Here is a 24600-nt window from a genome sequence, read left to right as displayed (position 1 = left end):
AGATAGATAGATAGATAGATAGATAGATAGATAGATAGATAGATAGATAGATAGATAGATAGATAGATAGATAGATAGATAGATAGATAGATAGATAGATAGATAGATAGATAGATACTTTATTAAGCCCAGTGGGAAATTCACAATTTACTTTAATATGCTGCCTTTGCTTGGATTAGGCCCGACCAAAACCAGCAGTTTAGTCAACATACTTTTGCCACTACAAGGTGGTGAGGTGCTGTACTGCCCGAAAAAAGCACAACCTCCACATAACACCAGTCCACCATGGGACATGCTCAACGCAGTCTACCCAAAGGCATGGCGTTGGACTGTGAGAGATGGCAGTGCATCTGAGAATGAAACTGCAAATCCAAATGTCTTGGAGATATCAATAGTCATTGTTTTCTCACCAAACAAACTGCCATTCCTTCATGTGGCCATTCTCCTCATTGCCACTTTTCTTAATCCAAAATCTGAACTGATTCTTCCTCCATCTCACCTTCCACTTACCTGAATGTTTTGTAGAGTACCGGCAGATCAACTACTGTCAGGTGGCTACCTTAACTTTGACATCACTATATCAACCTGAATCTTTTATCGATTTTATTACTGGATTTAATCGGATACTTGTCACTCTGACTTAAGATGAAGTTGTTCAGCCGAGAAACAGCAAACAGAATCAAGAAGCCATGAGGAAATAACAGAAAATTCTTCTCGCTGCCTGAATATTTTATAAAAAGCTACATATATTCATATTTATTTATTTAGCTCATATTTTATCTGTAGAGAGTGTGACAAGCGGCTGGGGGTGCCGGGATGCCCGGAAGGACCGGAGAAGGGATTGAGTCTCCTCTAGACCCTGCCCTGGTGTCTTTAGGGACCACGGGAACTGAGCATTGAAGCTCAACCCTATAGGGGCCCATGGTCACCGCCAGGGGGCGCCCCAATGCCTGAGGAGCCCTGGCCCTCAGCACTTCCGACACACCCGGAAGTGCTGGGGGAAGGAAGACCAGGGACACCCGGAGTGCTTCCAGGTGTGCAGCCGGTACTTCCACCACACTGGGGGAAGCTAATCAGGACGCACCTGGAGCACATCCGGGTGGGGATAAAAGGGGCCGCCTCCCTCCATTTGAGGGCTGGAGTCGGGTGAGGAGAGGACCAAATCTTGTTGGAGAGGAGTGGAGGCGGCCTGAAGAAAGAGGCATTGGCTAAAGGACTGGACTTTTGGGGGAGTTGTTTGGGGTTGTGTGCACTGTTGTAAATAGTAAATTATGTATAATAAACGTGTGTGGGTTGAACCATTGCTGTCCGTCTGCCTGTGTCTGGGCCAGCTTCCACAAGAGATATATTACAAATGCACAATATAATTGTTTTTTATATTTCTCTGATGTGTGGACTAAGGCAGCACATTGCATGGCTTACAGTCCAGTGTCTTGGCTACAATGATTATTGTTATACAGGACACATATATTTTACTATTAAATGGTACTGATATTTTTATTTTTCAATTACTAGGGGGCTCCAAACCCACAACATTTTTATAATATTAAAGTGTTACACTCTGAGACTCAAACAAATAAGCTCTAATAAATACTGTATTATTCTATAATGACTCCTAAAAGATTCTTAGTTAAGTTCTGTATTATTTACAATGACTTAAGCAGCTGGTGGACTGTCGATTCCGAATTTGCTCCGTTTGACTCTGAGGGTGGACTGGACGTGTTCCTAAGCAAGGACCACAAGAGGCCATTTCCAAGCTCGTACCCAGTAATGAGCTGTGGCCCCAGGAGTCTCAAATAAATAAAGCAGGTTTAGGAATGCCATGTGCAAGTTTGATACCACAACAGCAAAATGATAATCTAATTATTTGCTACCTATAGGTTTTGACAGCAAATACAACACACACAAGGGCCTCTTGGACAAACACAACTGCTTTTTGGTTCTATGAACTCATTCACGGTCCCATTCCGTGCTAGTGGAGGAAACTGAAACAAATGCCTAGTGCTTTATTTTGATTACCACCAGGGGCGCTGCACAATGTCTGACCCTGTGCTCTGCCTCCCGAGGGTCACACAAAAAGACAATTTCCCTCAGGGATTAACAAAGTATGTGAAATTTAAAAAAATGAAAAATAGTGGACGATGCTGCCTAAAACAATCTATACTCACTGAGCAGGAGTTCAAACAGTTGAAGTGATTTATCCAATAAAGAAAGAAGCCCCCAAAGTACAATTAAAATTTCACGTTTTTAATGAAGTGAGACAAATTGTCATTGCCATATACTCTTTTTCTAAAAGGCAGACTTAATATTTTAGAATTTTTCAAAACAAACGTACATTTTTCTCTCTATGTTTATTTGGTTTTAACTCGAGCAGAAATAAAAAGAAAACCTTGTACATTAGTCACATGGGATCACACTACAACATCATTTTTACTCTTCAGCGAGCCATGTGTCACTTTTATTTTCATTATCCATTTTAGCTTTGTCTGCTTTTTTGCAACTAATTCTAAAAAGTTAAGATAGCTGGATGATTGTAAAAGCAGATTAATTGTACAGGTAACAATGTGCCTGTACCCAAGCCCAGTCCATCGGTTTTGTTTTGGTGGATGACTACTAATTTTATCGCTTGTTTACTGCAAATCATTGAGCTCAAACACAGAATAACGCATTGGCATCAACTTGGGCAGTTCTAAATGGGTAACAGCATAAAGTCAGACAGATAATAATAATTCATTACATTTATATAGCGCTTTTCTCAGTACTCAAAACACTATCCACACAGGGAGGAACCAGGAAGCGAACCCACAATCTCCTTACTGCAAAGCAGCAGCATTACCACTGTGCCACATCTATCTATCTATTGATCTATTTGATCCTGCCTACTATACTAAAATAAATCTATCTATCTATCTATTTGATCCTGCCTACTATACTAAAATAAATCTATCTATCTATCTTTCTATCTAATTGATCCTGCCTACTATACTAAAATAAATCTATCTATAACAAATTACATATAGCACTTTTCACAGTACTCAATGCACTATCCACACAGAGAGGAACCGAACCCACAATCTCATTACTGTAAAGCAGCAGCACTACCACTCTGCCATCCGTGACCATAGCTATCTGTCTCTCTATCTATCTATTTGATCCTGCCTACTTTACTAAAATAAATCTATCTATCTATCTGATCCTGCCTACTTTACTAAAATAAATCTATCTATCTATCTATCTATCTAATTGATCCTGCCTACTATACTAAAATAAATCTATCTATAACAAATTACATATAGCACTTTTCACAGTACTCAATGCACTATCCACACAGAGAGGAACCGAACCCACAATCTCATTACTGTAAAGCAGCAGCACTACCACTCTGCCATCCGTGACCATATCTATCTGTCTCTCTATCTATCTATTTGATCCTGCCTACTTTACTAAAATAAATCTATCTATCTATCTGATCCTGCCTACTTTACTAAAATAAATCTATCTATCTATCTATCTATCTGATCCTGCCTACTATACTAAAATAAATCTATCTATCTATCTATAATAAATTACATTTATATATAGCGCAAATCATTGAGCTCAAACACAGAATAACGCATTGGCATCAACCTGGACAGTTCTAAATGGGCAACAGCATAAAGTCAGACAGATAATAATTCATTACATTTATATAGTGCTTTTCTTAGTACTCAAAGCGCTATCTACACAGGGAGGAACCGGGAAGCGAACCCACAATCTGCCACAGTCTCCTTACTGGAAAGCAGCAGCATTACCACTGTGCCACATCTATCTATTGATTGATCTATTTGATCCTGCCTACTATACTAAAATAAATCTATCTATCTATCTATCTATCTATCTATCTATCTATCTATCTGATCCTGCCTACTATACTAAAATAAATCTATCTATCTATTTGATCCTGCCTACTATACTAAAATAAATCTATCTATCTATCTATCTAATTGATCCTGCCTACTATACTAAAATAAATCTATCTATCTATAATAAATTACATATAGCGCTTTTCACAGTACTCAAAGCACTAGCCACAGAGGGAGGAACCGAACCCACAATCTCCTTACTGTAAAGCAGCAGCACTACCACTCTGCCATGTGTGACCATAGCTATCTACCTATCTATCTATCTATCTGATCCTGCCTACTTTACTAAAATAAATCTATCTATCTGATCCTGCCTACTATACTAAAATAAATCTATCTATCTATCTATAATAAATTACATTTATATATAGCGCAAATCATTGAGCTCAAACACAGAATAACGCATTGGCATCAACCTGGGCAGTTCTAAATGGGCAACAGCATAAAGTCAGACAGATAATAATAATTAATTACATTTATATAGCGCTTTTCTTAGTACTCAAAGTGCTATCTACACAGGAAGGAAACGGGAAGCGAACCCACAATCTTCCACAGTCTCCTTACTGCAAAGGCAGCAGCACTACCACTGCACCACCTGTGAGATGCTGAGTAACCTATAAATACAACACTATATTAACAATAGGTGGTCTAATCCCTGACTGAGGCCACACTCTTCCACCTTCAATTTCGTTGTTCCTTTGTAAAAGTGACAATGACAATAAAGATTATCTCTCTCATTTCTTATGCTGTTAACGGCCATGACGTTGTGTGACTTGAGCTACTCACTCAGCCTTTACCATTACACTCAAGGTTTAAATAGTTACTACTATTGTGCAATATTTAAAACTCAAAGACGTGTTTACTTTAACATGTCAATCAGACACCAATCAAATGCCCAAAGGTTCAAAAGAGCATTTACAAGTCACCCACATCGACCTCACAGCAGATAAAAGCAAAAAAAATGCAAGGAATCATCTGAGATAACTTTGTAGTGAGCGAAGACCTCAAACAGCACTTCCTGACTAAGTTGGAGAACAGCCATCTCTTCATAGGCCTTCCTTCCATTAGTTGCTCTTTATGAAACTCATATAACAATTGCCACATCATTCGGGTAACTGACTGTCATGTGGAATAGGAAACTTCAGAAAAGAAACCACAGAATTCTACTTTTCCCCTCAGGTTGTCATGAAATTACAGGCAAAGGTTCAAGTTTCATTTCCTTCAGGAACAAGCAGAGAGAAGCATGATGGCATCGGCACTCTGTCAAGGATATACAGCACAGTCTCAATATGTGAAAGGCCAACCAGTCAGATAATGAGATGATGTCCAACATCAGGGACATGTCCACGTTCCACAATCCATGAACAGAGACAGGGAACACTACATGATGAATGGAAAGTGCAAGACGTAAGATTAAAGGCTACTAAACATACAAACCCTGTGTCTTTCTATCTCGATCTTTGAAAAAGGCTCTGGTTTCCTTACAACAGCACATGTCTATCTAACACCACTTCTTCAGCTAGTGCACTCTTTTAATAACCGAAAATCTGACCTCTCTCCAAGGAGAACTGGAAATAATTATTCAATTATCTCCACCATATACCGTATGTGGAGGCTTCCCCCTTAACCTTTGGTGAGTTTAATGTTCTTCAAAATGGAGGTGCGGCATTTCTCCATTCAATTTAGCAGCAGCCTAAAATTAGCACCAATAATTACAGCGACTTGGGTTACTAATCGGAGTTGAGCAAGCCCTGTAATCAAATGACTGTAAATAACTCAATGAAGCCACATCAGTCTGTTCTATCCTGATGCTGCCCCACCAAAAGATGCTTACTGACATATATATATACCCCACCTCGCAGCTATCAAGAACAGGCCGGCAGATGAAAGTCAAGAGAAAAATAAAATGTCACAAAAACAAAGGTTGCAAAATCAGCATTTGGCACAACAAAAAAAATTACAGAACATCCAACTGTGACCAACGACAACAGTAGTTCAATTAGAAAAGCATTTAGAAACTTAAACATACACACACATACAGATATTTATATACATGTACATACACACACACACACACATATATATACTGTACATACATACATACATACATAGCCTATGCAGGCTTAAAATGGATATCCAAATAATAAAAAAGACTTTATAACCAACACTTTCCAAATCCCACCTTATGAATCCCACCCCCCTTACAACCTCCCCCTCCACCCCCACCTGCTATATATTGCCTATGATTTCTGTATGTCTAATCATTTTACTGATGGCACCTGATACCTTGTCGAAAGCCTAGGAATAAAAAACTATTTTAAGATAGGGGACTCATCTTCTCCCTTTGTGGATCTCTAGCTACAAACATGCAAATTGTATCACAGACCTTTGTATCCACTGTAACAATAGCACCTACTTGCACCCGAACCAGCACAGACTCACACGAAGGCACATATAAAAATCAAATAAATGTTTATTTTTCTTCAGCTGGAGGGTACGTCTTCCCCGTAATCCCTCCAGCCACAACACAGTCCCAAACAAAGCACTAAACACAACCAAAACACGCCCTTCTGGCACCACCACTCCTCCCTTGAAGCTTCGCCCTCCTCCTCCTCCCGACTCTGGCCGCTGAGTGGTGGTGGTGGTGGTGGCTTGCCCCTTTTATTGCCCACCCAGAAGTGTTCCAGGTGCTTGACCACCTGGTTCCACTTGCACTTTCGGGTGGGCTGAAGATTTGTCCAGCAGGGCTCCGGGACCCATGCAGCTCCCCTGGCCGCCGCCACCCCAGATCTCAACAGGGCTGTGGAGGACTCCATCTCTCATGGAGCCCTGCAGGAAACTGAGGCACCATCGTCAGCCAGGGAGGCTGCCACCAAGCGTCCCGGAGGGGATATTGGGGAGGGAGAGAGAGAGAGAGGAAAGGCACGATAGATAGATAGATAGATAGATAGATAGATAGATAGATAGATAGATAGATAGATAGATAGATAGATAGATAGATAGATAGATAGATAGATAGATAGATAGATAGATAGATAGATAGATAGATAGATAGATACTTTATTAATCCCAAGGGGAAATTCACAATAGTCCATGGTTGCTCCCCCGGGACATACGTTGAAGGGGCGTCCCGGCTGGTCATGGGCTCCGGCCGTCCGCCACACCACATATACATACATACACACACACACACACATATATTTATTTATATATACATACACATATACACACACACACAAACACCTCTATATACATATACGTACTGTCACACATTCACACCAGAGGGTCATCTTCTGGGCTCACTAAAGCAAGTAATGCCACCCCAGGAAGAGAGGGGGCACTGCTGCCACTTATAGACTTGTCTCATTCTTCAATCACTGCCTTGGAGAAAGCACTCCTTGAGGGCACCGAACTGAGAGTAGCCTCTCCCCTTCTGGTCTGCAGCATGTAAAATCAGAGTGCCCACGGAGGATGGCGTTGCATTTTGATGTGGACCCATCTTTTGTGCTAATTCAAGTCTGAAACCCATTTCCCCAAATGGCCGACTCATAGGACTATTCTCTGTTTAAAACTGCACGTTAAAGTGCTTCATTTTCGTTGCTTTTTTGTTCTGATTAAAATGGGGCTTTATTGCCCAGTTGGCACCCAAGCATTCTATCTTGCCCTGCACCATCATTCCGCCCCACTACATACATATGTCACATATTTAACTTTAATTTCTAAGCGGTTACTTTTTTACGAAAATGACTTACAAATCACAAGTGTTTCATACAATAGTTTCCATAAAATTGTGCAACACAAATCTCAGAAGGTTAATTTACATAGTCAAGTTGCCAGTTTCAACCTGCCACTTTAGGGTTTTAAACAACATTTAGCATAGTTAACATTCATTAATTCTGCAGCAGGAAGATGGAAAGGTGAAGGGACTCACTCAGGGCAGACATGGAACCAAAGAGGGATTGACTAAAAAAGTCTTAAATTTAAATGACCAATACCAAACTAAATTTATAACCTACCAACAAGTTGTAAAAGTTGTCTCTTTAACCTGCTTTACATATTTATTAATTCAGATGATCTCAACCTAGGTGATGTGCAGACATGTTCATCTCTATAATCCTTCAAACTATGATGTGCTTCTAATAGTGTTACCTATGGCCGAGAGGTAAATCCAAGAAGAATCCATTAAAGACCTTCACAACAGTCCCAGCTAAATTGCACAGAACTCCGCTGGAACACGCATATCATGAAGCACTTGAGGAGCCAAGCCTGAGAGTGGTCTGCACTGGTGGCCGACTGACCCACATAGTAAATATATGTAAACCTTGACAACAGAAACCCCCGCTTGAAACATAGAAAACAACTTCTTTAGCAGGCAAGAAACTGGAACTGTTACCAGAACTGAGGCAAATATGAACTACATATTGTGCGACTAACTTCTACACACATCTTCGGAACTTGTCTATAAAGCATGATCTCTTTCTCTCCTGTTTTGGAGTTGTCTCACAGTACGCTCACAAACCCTTTGCCCGAGATAGTTCTAGGTGACAAGATGTCATTTCAAAAATACTTTTGAGTTGAAGAGATGAAAACTCTGCCAGTTATTTGCATTTGCACACCAAACCGTCACCCTGCAAGTTCAGCCTTTTCAGTGCCAATCTAATGACTCTGCATTCCTACTGAGAGCCTTCAACATGTATGAGAGAATGACAAAGAGATGGAATGGATTATCTCGTATGAATGCAGACACTCTCTCCTATTTTGGACGTGTGCCACAGGAGAGATTGAAGGTAGATGTGGCGAGTAACCCCTGGTTAGTCGCTGTACAGCTGGAAATGATGAAATATGAAAACTCTGCCACTTGCTTACATGTGTGCATCAAACCATCACTCTGCAGGTTCAGCCTTTTAAGTGACATTTGATGCAGTGCTCAAAAAGATTTCCGCATCAACTGACTCTACATTCCTATTGGGAGCCTTCAACATTTACGTGGCAATGACAGATTTATCTGGAAAGGCATGAATGGAAGGAACAGATATCTGGAATGAATGCAGAGTGTATAGGCCACAGGGGTGTATGAAATCCAAACAGAAATGCTAACAGAATAGACAATACCAGGGGGAAGTGCCAAATATCCCTTTTATATGCTGGATGGAAGGTGGGACTGGCAAGACTGGAGCAGAAATACACTACATTCATTTGAGGGGCAGCAGAACAGACACTTATTGAAAAGTGTATCATCAAATCCAGGAGGACAAATGTAGATTTTGCCCTGGCTCTAGAACAGAGGATCAACTAATGACTCTTTATTTACGGGGTTACAAACATTTACCAATCAAGTCTAGATGAGCTCTCTGGATTTGCAAAAATTTAGGACTATGCACCGTACACCATGTCGTGGAAAGTACCTCAACTCATCAGTATGCATTTCAGAGGCACTGTTACTGTTTACTCAGCATTAAATCAAGTCAGTTTAATGCAGAATTTGGAATCTGAGAAAGGGGGCATTTGGTTTTTTTTTTTGTTTTTTCTGTCCTCCTGGCCATCGAACCTAACTTTATTCTTTGTTACTTAGTATTGCCTAAACTTGACAACAAAAACCTAATGAAGCTCTTGCTTAACAGAGTCTGGGCTCCTGTACTCATCTACGACTATAAGAATGAGAATACGAGTAACAAGCCACTGAAATGAGCTTCCTACACAGGTCTTCTGGACTCGCTTGATATGATAAAGCCAGCGACTCAACAAGACAAAAGGAACCAAGTGAAGTATATGAAACCACAATCATGCTAGTTCAGTTCCTACAAGTAAAAATACATCCATTTTCTAACCCGCTGAATCTGAACACAGGGTCATGGGGGTCTGCTGGAGCCAATCCCAGCCAACACAGGGCAGGAACCAATCCCGGGCAGGGTGCCAACCCACCACAGGACACACACAAACAATAGGGCCAATTTAGAATTGCCAATCCACCTAAACAGCATGTGTTTGGACTGTGGGAGGAAACCGGAGCTCCCGGAGGAAACCCACGCACACACGGGGAGAACATGCAAAATCCACGCAGGGAGGACCCGGGAAGTGAACCCGGGGCCCCAGGTCTACAAACTGTGAGGCAGCAGCTCTACCCACTGCACCACCGTGCCACACACAAGAAAAAATACTTCCCAGAATTCACATCATACCATTTTTTAAAGAAAAGCATCATGATGGTTTGCTGGTCACTTTGGATAAAGGAGTCAGTGCTAAGGTGATATTTTCCTGTAAGAAGCAAAGCCAAGGATTAACCCAAAGTCAAAAGGAGAAGAACAAGCTTTTAGCAGAAAACATCCATCCATCCATCCATTATCCAACCCGCTATATCCTAACTACAGGGTTACGGGGGTTTGCTGGAGCCAATCCCAGCCAACACAGGGTGCAAGGCAGGAAACAAACCCCGGGCAGGGTGCCAGCCCACTGCAGAGCAAAAAACAGAAAAGTACAATACAGTGGAACCTCGGGTCACGACTGTAATTCGTTCCAAAACTCTGGTCGTAAACCGATTTGGTCATGAACCGAAGCAATTTCCCCCATAGGATTGTATGTAAATACAATTAATCCGTTCCAGACCATATGAACTGTATGTAAATATTTTTTTTTTTTTAATTTTTTAAGCACAAATATAGTTAATTAAACCATAGAATGCACAGCGTAATGGTAAACTAAATGTAAAAACATTGAATAACACTGAGAAAACCTTGAACAACAGAGAAAACTAACACTGCAATAGTTCGCGCTATAGCGCTATTAACCGCCTGCTAAAAACACTTTTTTTTTTAATGAGTTTTAAGCACAGGGAAAAAAACTGAACATTTGAAAAAATCTGCAATTTAATAAACCACCAAGAAAAGTAACATTGCAACAATGCACGCTACGAACCGATCGCTGTAAACAGAAGTGAAAACAAAATCAAGCCCAATGCATTCTTTAACTGCCTTCTCTACCTTATTAGTCCAGCCCTCTCTCTCCCTCCCTCCTCCCACAAAGGGCCAACTTATCAGCTTGCTAAGGCTAAACAGCAAGAGGAGCACCAGTGGCTCCACTAGTTAAACAGGCTTCTCTGTAACTCAGAGGCCGTGGGTTCAAAACCCACTCAGGGCAGTAAAAGAAGATAGAGGGGAGGGACATATAGATAGGAAGGAAGAGATAGAGGGGAGGACATATAGATAGGATGGAGAGATAGTTAGTTGGAAGGATAGATAGGTAGATTGAGGTTAGGGATGGAGATTGAGGGATGGAGATTGAGGTAGGGAGGAGAAGAGGAAGGGGGGATGAAGATAGAGAGGAGGGGGATAGAGATAGACACAGGGAAGAGGAGGAGGGATGAAGATAGAAATAGGAAGGATAAAGATAGGTAGGAGGAGGGATGAAGATAGAGAGGAGGGGGATAGAGATAGACACAGGGAAGAGGAGGAGGGATGAAGATAGAAATAGGAAGGATAAAGATAGGTAGGAGGAGGGATGAAGATAGACACAGGGAAGAGGAGGGGATAGAGGAGGGGACAGAGACATGGAAGAGGAGGGATGAAGATGGAGGAGGGGATAGAGACAGGGAAGAGGGAGGAGGAAGGGATAGAGAGGAGGAGGAAGGGATAGAGAAGAGGAGGGATGAAGATAGACACAAGGTGGGGGGGTAGAGAAAGGTAGGAGGGGATAGAGACAGGGAAGAGGAGAAGGGATGAAGATAGACCCAGAGAAGATGATAGAGAAAGGTAGGAGGAGAAAGACACAGGGAGAAGGAAGGATGAAGATAGACACAAGGTGGGGGGGGGTAGAGAAAGGTAGGAGGGGATAGAGACAGGGAAGAGGAGAAGGGATGAAGATAGACCCAGAGAAGATGATAGAGAAAGGTAGGAGGAGAAAGACACAGGGAGAAGGAAGGATGAAGATAGACACAAGGTGGGGGGTAGAGAAAGGTAGGAGGGGATAGAGACAGGGAAGAGGAGGAAGGGATAGAGACAGGGAAGAGGAGAAGGGATGAAGATAAACCCAGAGAAGATGATAGAGAAAGATAGGAGGAGAAAGACACAGGGAGGAGGAGGGATGAAGATAGACACAAGGTGGGGGGGTAGAGAAAGGTAGGAGGGGATAAAGACAGGGAAGAGGAGAAGGGATGAAGATAGACCCAGAGAAGATGATAGAGAAAGGTAGGAGGAGAAAGACACAGGGAGAAGGAAGGATGAAGATAGACACAAGGTGGGGGGTAGAGAAAGGGAGGAAGGGATAGAGACAGGGAAGAGGAGAAGGGATGAAGATAAACCCAGAGAAGATGATAGAGAAAGATAGGAGGAGAAAGACACAGGGAGGAGGAGGGATGAAGATAGACACAAGGTGGGGGGGTAGAGAAAGGGAGGAAGGGATAGAGACAGGGAAGAGGAGAAGGGATGAAGATAAACCCAGAGAAAGATAGGAGGAGAAAGACACAGGGAGGAGGAGGAGGGATGAAGATAGACACAAGGTGGGGGGGTAGAGAAAGGGAGGAAGGGATAGAGACAGGGAAGAGGAGAAGGGATGAAGATAAACCCAGAGAAGATGATAGAGAAAGATAGGAGAAGAAAGACACAGGGAGGAGGAGGGATGAAGATAGACACAAGGTGGGGGGGTAGAGAAAGGGAGGAAGGGATAGAGACAGGGAAGAGGAGAAGGGATGAAGATAAACCCAGAGAAGATGATAGAGAAAGATAGGAGAAGAAAGACACAGGGAGGAGGAGGGATGAAGATAGACACAAGGTGGGGGGGTAGAGAAAGGGAGGAAGGGATAGAGACAGGGAAGAGGAGAAGGGATGAAGATAAACCCAGAGAAGATGATAGAGAAAGATAGGAGGAGAAAGACACAGGGAGGAGGAGGGATGAAGATAGACACAAGGTGGGGGGGGGGTAGAGAAAGGTAGGAGGGGATAGAGACAGGGAAGAGGAGAAGGGATGAAGATAAACCCAGAGAAGATGATAGAGAAAGATAGGAGAAGAAAGACACAGGGAGGAGGAGGAGGGATGAAGATAGACACAAGGTGGGGGGGGGTAGAGAAAGGTAGGAGGGGATAGAGACAGGGAAGAGGAGAAGGGATGAAGATAAACCCAGAGAAGATGATAGAGAAAGATAGGAGAAGAAAGACACAGGGAGGAGGAGGAGGGATGAAGATAGACACAAGGTGGGGGGGTAGAGGAAGGGATAGAGACAGGGAAGAGGAGAAGGGATGAAGATAAACCCAGAGAAGATGATAGAGAAAGATAGGAGGAGAAAGACACAGGGAGGAGGAGGAGGGATGAAGATAGACACAAGGTGGGGGGGGTAGAGAAAGGTAGGAGGGGATAGAGACAGGGAAGAGGAGAAGGGATGAAGATAAACCCAGAGAAGATGATAGAGAAAGATAGGAGGAGAAAGACACAGGGAGGAGGAGGGATGAAGATAGACACAAGGTGGGGGGGGTAGAGAAAGGTAGGAGGGGATAGAGACAGGGAAGAGGAGGAAGGGATAGAGACGGAGAAGGGATGAAGATAGACCCAGAAAAGAGGATAGAGAAAGGTAGGAGGAGAAAGACACAGGGAGGAGGAGGAGGAGGGATGAAGATAGACACAGGGGAGAGGATAGACAGGGAGGGGATAGAGAAAGGGAGGAGGAGGGATGAAGATAGACACAGGGGAGAGGATAGACAGGGAGGGGATAGAGAAAGGTAGGAGGAGATGGGATGAAGATAGACCCAGGGGAGGGGATAGAGAAAGGTAGGAGGAGATGGGATGAAGATAGACCCAGGGGAGGGGATAGAGAAAGGTAGGAGGAGATGGGATGAAGATAGACCCAGGGGAGGGGATAGAGAAAGGTAGGAGGAGATGGGATGAAGATAGACCCAGGGGAGGGGATAGAGAAAGGTAGGAGGAGATGGGATGAAGATAGACCCAGGGGAGGGGATAGAGAAAGGTGGGAGGAGATAGACACAGGGAGGAGGAGGAGGAGGAGGAGGGATGAAAATAGACACAGGGGAGGGGATAGAGAAAGGTGGGAGGAGATAGACACAGGGAGGAGGGATGAAGATAGACCCAGGGGAGGGGATAGAGAAAGGTAGGAGGAGATGGGATGAAGATAGACCCAGGGGAGGGGATAGAGAAAGGTAGGAGGAGATGGGATGAAGATAGACCCAGGGGAGGGGATAGAGAAAGGTAGGAGGGGAGGGGATAGAGAAAGGTAGGAGGAGATGGGATGAAGATAGACCCAGGGGAGGGGATAGAGAAAGGTAGGAGGAGATGGGATGAAGATAGACCCAGGGGAGGGGATAGAGAAAGGTAGGAGGAGATGGGATGAAGATAGACCCAGGGGGGGGGATAGAGAAAGGTAGGAGGAGATGGGATGAAGATAGACCCAGGGGAGGGGATAGAGAAAGGTAGGAGGAGATGGGATGAAGATAGACCCAGGGGAGGGGATAGAGAAAGGTAGGAGGAGATGGGATGAAGATAGACCCAGGGGAGGGGATAGAGAAAGGTAGGAGGAGATGGGATGAAGATAGACCCAGGGGAGGGGATAGAGAAAGGTAGGAGGAGATGGGATGAAGATAGACCCAGGGGAGGGGATAGAGAAAGGTGGGAGGAGATAGACACAGGGAGGAGGAGGAGGAGATAGAGAAAGGTAGGAGGAGATGGGATGAAGATAGACCCAGGGGAGGGGATAGAGAAAGGTGGGAGGAGATAGACACAGGGAGGAGGAGGAGGAGGAGGAGGGATGAAAATAGACCCAGGGGAGGGGATAGAGAAAGGTAGGAGGAGATGGGATGAAGATAGACCCAGGGGAGGGGATAGAGAAAGGTAGGAGGAGATAGACACAGGGAGGAGGAGGGATGAAAAAAGACACAGGGGAGGGGATAGAGAAAGGTGGGAGGAGATAGACACAGGGAGGAGGAGGAGGAGATGGGATGGAGATAGACACAGGGAGGAGGGATGAAGATAGACCCAGGGGAGGGGATAGAGAAAGGTAGGAGGAGATGGGATGAAGATAGACCCAGGGGAGGGGATAGAGAAAGGTAGGAGGAGATGGGATGAAGATAGACCCAGGGGAGGGGATAGAGAAAGGTAGGAGGAGATGGGATGAAGATAGACCCAGGGGAGGGGATAGAGAAAGGTAGGAGGAGATGGGATGAAGATAGACCCAGGGGAGGGGATAGAGAAAGGTAGGAGGAGATAGACACAGGGAGGAGGAGGGATGAAAAAAGACACAGGGGAGGGGATAGAGAAAGGTGGGAGGAGATAGACACAGGGAGGAGGAGGAGGAGATGGGATGGAGATAGACACAGGGAGGAGGGATGAAGATAGACCCAGGGGAGGGGATAGAGAAAGGTAGGAGGAGATGGGATGAAGATAGACCCAGGGGAGGGGATAGAGAAAGGTAGGAGGAGATGGGATGAAGATAGACCCAGGGGAGGGGATAGAGAAAGGTAGGAGGAGATGGGATGAAGATAGACCCAGGGGAGGGGATAGAGAAAGGTGGGAGGAGATAGACACAGGGAGGAGGGATGAAGATAGACCCAGGGGAGGGGATAGAGAAAGGTAGGAGGAGGGATGAAGATAGACCCAGGGGAGGGGATAGAGAAAGGTGGGAGGAGATAGACACAGGGAGGAGGAGGAGGAGGAGGGATGAAAATAGACACAGGGGAGGGGATAGAGAAAGGTGGGAGGAGATGGGATGAAGATAGACCCAGGGGAGGGGATAGAGAAAGGTAGGAGGAGATGGGATGAAGATAGACCCAGGGGAGGGGATAGAGAAAGGTAGGAGGAGATGGGATGAAGATAGACCCAGGGGAGGGGATAGAGAAAGGTAGGAGGAGATGGGATGAAGATAGACCCAGGGGAGGGGATAGAGAAAGGTGGGAGGAGATAGACACAGGGAGGAGGAGGAGGAGGAGGAGGAGGGATGAAAATAGACACAGGGGAGGGGATAGAGAAAGGTGGGAGGAGATGGGATGAAGATAGACCCAGGGGAGGGGGATAGAGAAAGGTAGGAGGAGATGGGATGAAGATAGACCCAGGGGAGGGGATAGAGAAAGGTAGGAGGAGATGGGATGAAGATAGACCCAGGGGAGGGGATAGAGAAAGGTGGGAGGAGATAGACACAGGGAGGAGGGATGAAGATAGACCCAGGGGAGGGGATAGAGAAAGGTAGGAGGAGATGGGATGAAGATAGACCCAGGGGAGGGGATAGAGAAAGGTAGGAGGAGATGGGATGAAGATAGACCCAGGGGAGGGGATAGAGAAAGGTGGGAGGAGATAGACACAGGGAGGAGGGATGAAGATAGACCCAGGGGAGGGGATAGAGAAAGGTAGGAGGAGATGGGATGAAGATAGACCCAGGGGAGGGGATAGAGAAAGGTGGGAGGAGATAGACACAGGGAGGAGGAGGAGGAGGAGGAGGAGGAGGGATGAAAATAGACACAGGGGAGGGGATAGAGAAAGGTGGGAGGAGATAGACACAGGGAGGAGGAGGAGGAGGAGGAGGAGGAGGGATGAAAATAGACACAGGGGAGGGGATAGAGAAAGGTGGGAGGAGATAGACACAGGGAGGAGGAGGAGGAGATGGGATGAAGATAGACCCAGGGGAGGGGATAGAGAAAGGTGGGAGGAGATAGACACAGGGAGGAGGAGGAGGAGATGGGATGAAGATAGACCCAGGGGAGGGGATAGAGAAAGGTGGGAGGAGATAGACACAGGGAGGAGGGATGAAGATAGACCCAGGGGAGGGGATAGAGAAAGGTGGGAGGAGATAGACACAGGGAGGAGGGATGAAGATAGACCCAGGGGAGGGGATAGAGAAAGGTAGGAGGAGATGGGATGAAGATAGACCCAGGGGAGGGGATAGAGAAAGGTAGGAGGAGATGGGATGAAGATAGACCCAGGGGAGGGGATAGAGAAAGGTGGGAGGAGATAGACACAGGGAGGAGGGATGAAGATAGACCCAGGGGAGGGGATAGAGAAAGGTAGGAGGAGATGGGATGAAGATAGACCCAGGGGAGGGGATAGAGAAAGGTGGGAGGAGATAGACACAGGGAGGAGGGATGAAGATAGACCCAGGGGAGGGGATAGAGAAAGGTAGGAGGAGATGGGATGAAGATAGACCCAGGGGAGGGGATAGAGAAAGGTGGGAGGAGATAGACCACAGGGAGGAGGGATGAAGATAGACCCAGGGGAGGGGATAGAGAAAGGTAGGAGGAGATGGGATGAAGATAGACCCAGGGGAGGGGATAGAGAAAGGTGGGAGGAGATAGACACAGGGAGGAGGGATGAAAATAGACCCAGGGGAGGGGATAGAGAAAGGTGGGAGGAGATGGGATGAAGATAGACCCAGGGGAGGGGGATAGAGAAAGGTAGGAGGAGATGGGATGAAGATAGACCCAGGGGAGGGGATAGAGAAAGGTAGGAGGAGATGGGATGAAGATAGACCCAGGGGAGGGGATAGAGAAAGGTAGGAGGAGATGGGATGAAGATAGACCCAGGGGAGGGGATAGAGAAAGGTGGGAGGAGATAGACACAGGGAGGAGGAGGAGGAGGAGGGATGAAAATAGACACAGGGGAGGGGATAGAGAAAGGTGGGAGGAGATAGACACAGGGAGGAGGAGGAGGAGATGGGATGAAGATAGACCCAGGGGAGGGGATAGAGAAAGGTGGGAGGAGATAGACACAGGGAGGAGGGATGAAGATAGACCCAGGGGAGGGGGATAGAGAAAGGTAGGAGGAGATGGGATGAAGATAGACCCAGGGGAGGGGATAGAGAAAGGTAGGAGGAGATGGGATGAAGATAGACCCAGGGGAGGGGATAGAGAAAGGTAGGAGGAGATGGGATGAAGATAGACCCAGGGGAGGGGATAGAGAAAGGTAGGAGGAGATGGGATGAAGATAGACCCAGGGGAGGGGATAGAGAAAGGTAGGAGGAGATGGGATGAAGATAGACCCAGGGGAGGGGATAGAGAAAGGTGGGAGGAGATAGACACAGGGAGGAGGGATGAAGATAGACCCAGGGGAGGGGATAGAGAAAGGTAGGAGGAGATGGGATGAAGATAGACCCAGGGGAGGGGATAGAGAAAGGTAGGAGGAGATGGGATGAAGATAGACCCAGGGGAGGGGATAGAGAAAGGTGGGAGGAGATAGACACAGGGAGGAGGAGGAGGGATGAAAATAGACACAGGGGAGGGGATAGAGAAAGGTGGGAGGAGATAGACACAGGGAGGAGGAGGAGGAGATGGGATGAAGATAGACCCAGGGGAGGGGATAGAGAAAGGTGGGAGGAGATAGACACAGGGAGGAGGAGGAGGAGGAGGGATGAAAATAGACACAGGGGAGGGGATAGAGAAAGGTGGGAGGAGATAGACACAGGGAGGAGGAGGAGGAGGAGGGATGAAAATAGACACAGGGGAGGGGATAGAGAAAGGTGGGAGGAGATAGACACAGGGAGGAGGAGGAGGAGATGGGATGAAGATAGACCCAGGGGAGGGGATAGAGAAAGGTAGGAGGAGATGGGATGAAGATAGACCCAGGGGAGGGGATAGAGAAAGGTGGGAGGAGATAGACACAGGGAGGAGGGATGAAGATAGACCCAGGGGAGGGGATAGAGAAAGGTAGGAGGAGATGGGATGAAGATAGACCCAGGGGAGGGGATAGAGAAAGGTGGGAGGAGATAGACACAGGGAGGAGGGATGAAGATAGACCCAGGGGAGGGGATAGAGAAAGGTAGGAGGAGATGGGATGAAGATAGACCCAGGGGAGGGGATAGAGAAAGGTAGGAGGAGATGGGATGAAGATAGACCCAGGGGGAGGGGATAGAGAAAGGTAGGAGGAGATGGGATGAAGATAGACCCAGGGGAGGGGATAGAGAAAGGTGGGAGGAGATAGACACAGGGAGGAGGAGGAGGGATGAAAATAGACACAGGGGAGGGGATAGAGAAAGGTGGGAGGAGATAGACACAGGGAGGAGGAGGAGGAGATGGGATGAAGATAGACCCAGGGGAGGGGATAGAGAAAGGTAGGAGGAGATGGGATGAAGATAGACCCAGGGGAGGGGATAGAGAAAGGTAGGAGGAGGTGGGATGAAGATAGACCCAGGGGAGGGGATAGAGAAAGGTGGGAGGAGATAGACACAGGGAGGAGGGATGAAGATAGACCCAGGGGAGGGGATAGAGAAAGGTAGGAGGAGATGGGATGAAGATAGACCCAGGGGAGGGGATAGAGAAAGGTGGGAGGAGATAGACACAGGGAGGAGGGATGAAGATAGACCCAGGGGAGGGGATAGAGAAAGGTAGGAGGAGATGGGATGAAGATAGACCCAGGGGAGGGGATAGAGAAAGGTAGGAGGAGATGGGATGAAGATAGACCCAGGGGAGGGGATAGAGAAAGGTAGGAGGAGATGGGATGAAGATAGACCCAGGGGAGGGGATAGAGAAAGGTGGGAGGAGATAGACACAGGGAGGAGGAGGAGGGATGAAAATAGACACAGGGGAGGGGATAGAGAAAGGTGGGAGGAGATAGACACAGGGAGGAGGAGGAGGAGAGGGGATGAAGATAGACCCAGGGGAGGGGATAGAGAAAGGTAGGAGGAGGAGGAGGAGGAGGGATGAAAATAGACACAGGGGAGGGGATAGAGAAAGGTGGGAGGAGATAGACACAGGGAGGAGGAGGAGGAGGGATGAAAATAGACACAGGGGAGGGGATAGAGAAAGGTGGGAGGAGATAGACACAGGGAGGAGGAGGAGGAGATGGGATGAAGATAGACCCAGGGGAGGGGATAGAGAAAGGTAGGAGGAGATGGGATGAAGATAGACCCAGGGGAGGGGATAGAGAAAGGTAGGAGGAGATGGGATGAAGATAGACCCAGGGGAGGGGATAGAGAAAGGTGGGAGGAGATAGACACAGGGAGGAGGAGGAGGAGGAGGAGGGATGAAAATAGACACAGGGGAGGGGATAGAGAAAGGTGGGAGGAGATAGACACAGGGAGGAGGAGGAGGAGATGGGATGAAGATAGACCCAGGGGAGGGGATAGAGAAAGGTAGGAGGAGATGGGATGAAGATAGACCCAGGGGAGGGGATAGAGAAAGGTAGGAGGAGATAGACACAGGGAGGAGGAGGAGGAGATGGGATGAAGATAGACCCAGGGGAGGGGATAGAGAAAGGTGGGAGGAGATAGACACAGGGAGGAGGAGGAGGAGATGGGATGAAGATAGACCCAGGGGAGGGGATAGAGAAAGGTGGGAGGAGATAGACACAGGGAGGAGGAGGAGGAGATGGGATGAAGATAGACCCAGGGGAGGGGATAGAGAAAGGTGGGAGGAGATAGACACAGGGAGGAGGAGGAGGAGATGGGATGAAGATAGACCCAGGGGAGGGGATAGAGAAAGGTGGGAGGAGATGGGATGAAGATAGACCCAGGGGAGGGGATAGAGAAAGGTGGGAGGAGATAGACACAGGGAGGAGGAGGAGGAGATGGGATGAAGATAGACCCAGGGGAGGGGATAGAGAAAGGTGGGAGGAGATAGACACAGGGAGGAGGAGGAGGAGGAGGAGGGATGAAAATAGACACAGGGGAGGGGATAGAGAAAGGTGGGAGGAGATAGACACAGGGAGGAGGGATGAAGATAGACCCAGGGGAGGGGATAGAGAAAGGTAGGAGGAGATGGGATGAAGATAGACCCAGGGGAGGGGATAGAGAAAGGTAGGAGGGGAGGGGATGGAGATAGACACAGGGAGGAGGAGGAGGAGGGATGAAAATAGACACAGGGGAGGGGATAGAGAAAGGTAGGAGGAGATGGGATGAAGATAGACCCAGGGGAGGGGATAGAGAAAGGTAGGAGGAGATGGGATGAAGATAGACCCAGGGGAGGGGATAGAGAAAGGTAGGAGGAGATGGGATGAAGATAGACCCAGGGGAGGGGATAGAGAAAGGTAGGAGGAGATGGGATGAAGATAGACCCAGGGGAGGGGATAGAGAAAGGTAGGAGGAGATGGGATGAAGATAGACCCAGGGGAGGGGATAGAGAAAGGTAGGAGGAGATGGGATGAAGATAGACCCAGGGGAGGGGATAGAGAAAGGTAGGAGGAGATGGGATGAAGATAGACCCAGGGGAGGGGATAGAGAAAGGTAGGAGGGGAGGGGATGGAGATAGACACAGGGAGGAGGAGGAGGAGGAGGAGGGATGAAAATAGACACAGGGGAGGGGATAGAGAAAGGTAGGAGGAGATGGGATGAAGATAGACCCAGGGGAGGGGATAGAGAAAGGTAGGAGGAGATGGGATGAAGATAGACCCAGGGGAGGGGATAGAGAAAGGTAGGAGGAGATGGGATGAAGATAGACCCAGGGGAGGGGATAGAGAAAGGTAGGAGGAGATGGGATGAAGATAGACCCAGGGGAGGGGATAGAGAAAGGTAGGAGGAGATGGGATGAAGATAGACCCAGGGGAGGGGATAGAGAAAGGTAGGAGGAGATGGGATGAAGATAGACCCAGGGGAGGGGATAGAGAAAGGTGGGAGGAGATAGACACAGGGAGGAGGAGGAGGAGGAGGGATGAAAAAAGACACAGGGGAGGGGATAGAGAAAGGTGGGAGGAGATAGACACAGGGAGGAGGAGGAGGAGATGGGATGAAGATAGACCCAGGGGAGGGGATAGAGAAAGGTAGGAGGAGATGGGATGAAGATAGACCCAGGGGAGGGGATAGAGAAAGGTGGGAGGAGATAGATACAGGGAGGAGGAGGGATGAAGATAGACCCAGGGGAGGGGATAGAGAAAGGTAGGAGGAGATGGGATGAAGATAGACCCAGGGGAGGGGATAGAGAAAGGTAGGAGGAGATGGGATGAAGATAGACCCAGGGGAGGGGATAGAGAAAGGTGGGAGGAGATGGGATGAAGATAGACCCAGGGGAGGGGATAGAGAAAGGTGGGAGGAGATGGGATGAAGATAGACCCAGGGGAGGGGATAGAGAAAGGTGGGAGGAGATGGGATGAAGATAGACCCAGGGGAGGGGATAGAGAAAGGTAGGAGGAGATGGGATGAAGATAGACCCAGGGGAGGGGATAGAGAAAGGTAGGAGGAGATGGGATGAAGATAGACCCAGGGGAGGGGATAGAGAAAGGTGGGAGGAGATAGATACAGGGAGGAGGAGGGATGAAGATAGACCCAGGGGAGGGGATAGAGAAAGGTGGGAGGAGATAGACACAGGGAGGAGGAGGAGGGATGAAAATAGACACAGGGGAGGGGATAGAGAAAGGTGGGAGGAGATAGACACAGGGGGGAGGAGGAGGGATGAAGATAGACACAGGGAAGAGGAGTGATGAAGATAGAGAGGAGGGGATAGAGATAGAGACAGGTAGGAGGAGGGATGAAGATAGAGAAATGTGGGAGGAGATAGACACAGGAGGGAGGAGGAGGGATGAAGATAGACCCAGGGGAGGGGATAGAGAAAGGTAGGAGGAGATGGGATGAAGATAGACCCAGGGGAGGGGATAGACACAGGGGGGAGGAGGAGGGATGAAGATAGACCCAGGGAGGGGATAGAGAAAGGTAGGAGGAGATGGGATGAAGATAGACACAGGGGAGGGGATAGAGACAAGTAGAAGGAGAGATGAAGATAGACACAGGGAAGAGGAGTGATGAAGATAGAGAGGAGGGGATAGAGATAGAGACAGGTAGGAGGAGGGATGAAGATAGACCCAGGGGAGGGGATAGAGAAAGGTGGGAGGAGATAGACACAAGGAGGAGGAGGAGGAGGAGGGATGAAAATAGACACAGGGGAGGGGATAGAGAAAGGTGGGAGGAGATAGACACAGGGAGGAGGGATGAAGATAGACCCAGGGGAGGGGATAGAGAAAGGTAGGAGGAGATGGGATGAAGATAGACCCAGGGGAGGGGATAGAGAAAGGTAGGAGGAGATGGGATGAAGATAGACCCAGGGGAGGGGATAGAGAAAGGTAGGAGGAGATGGGATGAAGATAGACCCAGGGGAGGGGATAGAGAAAGGTAGGAGGAGATGGGATGAAGATAGACCCAGGGGAGGGGATAGAGAAAGGTAGGAGGAGGGATGAAGATAGACACAGGGAAGAGGAGGAGATAGAGACAGGTAGGAGGAGATAGAGACAGGTAGGAGGAGTGATGAAGATAGAGAGGAGGAGATAGAGACAGGTAGGAGGAGTGATGAAGATAGAGAGGAGGAGATAGAGACAGGTAGGAGGAGGGATGAAGATAGAGAGGAGGGGGATAGAGATAGAGACAGGTAGGAGGAGGGATGAAGATAGAGAGGAGGAGATAGAGACAGGTAGGAGGAGATAGAGACAGGTAGGAGGAGTGATGAAGAGAGGAGGAGATAGAGACAGGTAGGAGGAGTGATGAAGATAGAGAGGAGGAGATAGAGACAGGTAGGAGGAGGGATGAAGATAGACACAGGGAAGAGGAGGAGATAGAGACAGGTAGGAGGAGTGATGAAGATAGAGAGGAGGAGATAGAGACAGGTAGGAGGAGTGATGAAGAGAGGAGGAGATAGAGACAGGTAGGAGGAGGGATGAAGATAGAGAGGAGGAGATAGAGACAGGTAGGAGGAGTGATGAAGATAGAGAGGAGGAGATAGAGACAGGTAGGAGGAGATAGAGACAGGTAGGAGGAGTGATGAAGATAGAGAGGAGGAGATAGAGACAGGTAGGAGGAGGGATGAAGATAGAGAGGAGGGGATAGAGATAGAGACAGGTAGGAGGAGTGATGAAGATAGAGAGGAGGAGATAGAGACAGGTAGGAGGAGTGATGAAGATAGAGAGGAGGAGATAGAGACAGGTAGGAGGAGATAGAGACAGGTAGGAGGAGTGATGAAGATAGAGAGGAGGGGATAGAGATTGAGACAGAGGGAGGAGGAGGAGGAGGGATTAGAGATAGAGTCTCCCTAAAAAGTTTTCAGATTTCTTTTTTTAATAAAATGAGTAGAACAAGATGTTTCATAGGTTAGTCACCGAAAAATATTCCATTAAATGCAAACAAGAGGAAATGGTAAATCAGCCTCATGTATGCCTTGTCCGGATCTATTCTGGGGGCATCAACCGCAAACCACAACATTATTCAGTATGATGTGCACTGAAGATAAGAGGCAATTATGATTATACGTCTATAAGCTGGATGAATCATAGACAAGGTCCAAAATAATGAAAACGGAAATTACACTACAGGTCCTTGGTAAGCTAAAGCACATTTAACAGTCGTAACAACAATACTGTCCTAAGAGACAATGCTTTGAATTGCTATACGTATTACCTATTTCAGTTTATAGCACAGAGAGAGAGATTTACTTTTAATAAACAAAATAAAGGTTAACCACAACCACAGCATCCCCTTGGAATCTAATATGTTAAGCTGCTTTTCACAAGGTAAAGAAATACAAGCATCAGCAAAGAATGCATCAAAGGCATAGAAAAGAGACATTAACACTAAGAGACAGAGATGTGCAGGTCTGTAATTAATTAAATTTACTAGGAAAGTGACAGATGGAAGAGCTGGCTGCTAAGACAGGAAAAGACTAAGAAAAACAGGCAAGGATGCAGACATTCTGACAGAGACAATGATTCCAATAGCAGTTGAAGCTGACTTTGGTTATGTACAAGACCAGGAAAGTCCAAGTAGTAAAATACTGACATATATACTGTTGTATAAAGCAAGCGTTAAAGT

General features: G+C 47.0%; 1 protein-coding gene and 1 long non-coding RNA gene across 4 annotated transcripts in view; one reads left to right on the top strand and one right to left on the bottom strand.

The window, feature by feature from the left end:
• LOC114669201 (breakpoint cluster region protein-like) overlaps positions 1–24600 on the bottom strand; it is a 407369-nt gene that overhangs the window by 318134 nt on the left and 64635 nt on the right. The gene's annotated exons all lie outside the window — the stretch shown is intronic.
• Positions 22993–23652, top strand: LOC127526248 (uncharacterized). The gene is made up of 3 exons (XR_007933903.1): positions 22993–23118; positions 23268–23360; positions 23587–23652. It is a non-coding gene; the product is annotated as an uncharacterized LOC127526248 (long non-coding RNA).

The sequence above is a fragment of the Erpetoichthys calabaricus genome, chromosome 18, assembly GCF_900747795.2.
Source record: "Erpetoichthys calabaricus chromosome 18, fErpCal1.3, whole genome shotgun sequence".
Classification (NCBI taxonomy): Eukaryota; Metazoa; Chordata; class Cladistia; order Polypteriformes; family Polypteridae; genus Erpetoichthys; species Erpetoichthys calabaricus.
Note: the sequence above shows the minus strand (reverse complement) of the source record. Positions and strands in the feature narration are given on the sequence as shown.